This window comes from Tupaia chinensis, unplaced genomic scaffold (genome assembly GCF_000334495.1).
Source record: "Tupaia chinensis unplaced genomic scaffold, TupChi_1.0 Scaffold146177_1, whole genome shotgun sequence".
Classification (NCBI taxonomy): Eukaryota; Metazoa; Chordata; class Mammalia; order Scandentia; family Tupaiidae; genus Tupaia; species Tupaia belangeri.
In genome coordinates this window covers 662,045-664,666 of record NW_006206032.1, presented here as the reverse complement: position 1 = coordinate 664,666, position 2,622 = coordinate 662,045, and the positions used below count along the sequence as shown (strand labels likewise).

Genomic DNA, 2,622 nt, shown 5'->3' with positions numbered 1-2,622 from the left:
TAGGTTAGGTTGTAGCCACGTGTTCATTTAATTTTTATAGCTGTGGCAGAGGCTGCTTAGCTGTTTACCAAACTCACGTTCCTTTTCTCCTGTGTGTAGAGTTGAACTACATTTCGCAACCTGTTTTGTATTAGGCCATATGACTGAGCTCTTTCACTCATAGGAATGTGGGCTGAAATGAAATTAAACCATTGTAAATTTGGCCCTTAAAACAATTGCTAGGAAATCATCCTTTTTGTCTTTTTAATTTTTTTTTTGTCTGCCACTTGAGGCTGATGTGCAGGTTGTGTTATAAATTGCGTATTTTCCTTCACTCTCAAGTCCCTGAATGAATGCATAGAGAAGAGAAGAGCATCATATCATTTTCCCCTTCTGCCGCTGAAATTGAGGTGAATCTGAGATAAATTTTTGTATGAAGTCACTAAGGTTTCTTTATTTATTACAGCAACTAGTGTTACTTTAATAATTCTGTCAGATCAGTACTGTTATTGGCCTTATTTTGAAAACAGTTGCAGAAAAATGAACTTTTGAGGGAAGATTTTTGAGTTGCCTATATTGCATTCAGGTGGAGTTGTGTATAGAGGTCTGAAGCTCAGGATAAGAGTCAATGTGATAGCTCTTCTGCCCCAGGCTCCTCCGCGGCCGTGGGTAATGGTGCAGACATGGCCAAGTCCAAGAACCATACCACACACAACCAGTCCTGAAAATGGCATAGAAATGGGATCAAGAAACCTCGATCACAAAGATATAAATCTCTCAAAGAGTTGGACCCCAGGTTCCTGAGGAACATGCACTTTGCCAAGAAGCACAACAGGAAGGGTCTGAAGAAGATACAGGCCAACAACGCCAAGGCCATGAGTGCGTGAGCACAGGCCATCAAGGCCCTGTAAAGCCCAAGGAGGTTCAGGAGGGTGTCTTGAAGGGCAGCAGCCGCAAGCTCAGTCATCTTGCCTACACTGCCCACCCTAAGCTCGGGAAACGTGCTCAAGCCCATATTGCCAAGGGCCTCAGGCTCTCTCGGCCAACGGCCAACAAGGCCAAGGCTCAGACCAAGACCCAAACCAAGGCCCAGGCCTCAGCTGCAGCTCTGTATTCAGTTCTGGCCCAGCTCAGGCTCCCAGAGGTGTCCAGGCTCCCACAAAATCCCCATAGTAGAGGCCTCTGCCAGTATAAGGACAGAAGGACTGGTGACCCCTGGGCTGCTCTCTGTGTGGGGCTGGTGTCCTCCTGTGCTGTGTGTACGAATAAACCTGAAACAGGGGGAGGGAAAAAAAGAGTCAATGTGATAAATACGTTTGTGAGTCGTCAGCATAAAGGTAGAAGGCATGGAAGTGAGTGATCTCTTGAAGGGACAAAACAAAACAAAAAAAGGGATGGGACTTATATTAAAACTTTAATACAATATTTATAAAGAGGAAACGGTATGAGAAACCAAGAAAAAAAGTCAGAAAGGTTTAAAAAAGAAAGCGAGATGAGGAATTGTTAAGAAAATCAAGGGAAGAGATAACTTTTAAAGGGAAAAGCCTGTCAGTGGTGCCCAAAGTGACAGAGTTAAGTGAGCTAAGACCAGAGAAAAGGGCACTTATCCAATTAGGTGGTGAAAGCTGATCTTTAAGAAAGCCATTTTAGGAGGTTGGTAGGATTGGAAGTCAGATTGAAATGGTTTGACATGTGACTGAAAAGTGAAAACTTGTGGGCAGTACCTGTAGAGTACCTTTTCAAGATAGTTGGCAATAAGGGGAATGTGCCATAGAATAAGCATTTTGATTCCTGGATCAGCTGAACACTAAAAAAGGCAAAATTGACAATGATAGTAAATGTGACAGGCCATTTCCTTTTTTTTTTTTTTTGAGAAATTCCTACATTTATGAGAAAATAAATGAATCATGATTATTATTTATCTGAATAATATTTAAAAGTGAATAGTTCATGTAAATGAGACCAAATTTGAAAAACTTAGCACCTTATAAAGCTAAATGATGATTTAAGGCTATTGTGTAAAATCAGAGGGGTAGGCTGGAACAAAGTGACTTTTTTTTTTTTTTTTAAGAGAGATTTTTTGCTATAGGGTGTGTGTGCTTGCCTTAGAGACAGACAGACAGAAAGCAAAACACCACTCCCCAGGGGGACAGCCCCCTTCCATTCTCCTCTTGTGATTTTGGGAATGCCCTCATATATGAATGGAGTGTTTCAAGCTGCCAAGCTGCTGTGTCTGGGACTCAAACCGCAGTTGACTATGTGGGAATCCAGTGATGTAGTCATTGTGCCATCTGCTGGTTCCTCTCTTTTTCTTTTGAAATACATCTTATGTGTGTGTGTTTTGTTTGTTTGGTCCTGGGCATATGAACTCAGGGCTGTACCGCTCCTCTTTAGATTAGAAGCTTCTTGAGAATTATTTCTTATTCAGAATTTAGCTACATTACTTATTCAGAATTTAGCTACATTACTTTACTGAAGCTCAGTCAATGTACAATAAATGCTATTCTTAGGCTTTCTAATAGTTCTACACTGAAACGTAATTGTAATTGTAAAAAATTTCCCTGGTGAGTCACAGGCATGCAAAAATATGAAATTTGAAATCTGAATGAGTTTGATACATCCCCATGATATCCTCACCTTACT

At 41.1% G+C, this 2,622-nt stretch overlaps 1 pseudogene; it reads left to right on the top strand.

Annotated features, from left to right (window-relative positions):
• Positions 1-662: 662 nt before the first annotated feature.
• LOC106733926 (60S ribosomal protein L29 pseudogene) lies at positions 663-1,152 on the top strand (annotated as a pseudogene).
• Positions 1,153-2,622: the final 1,470 nt, after the last annotated feature.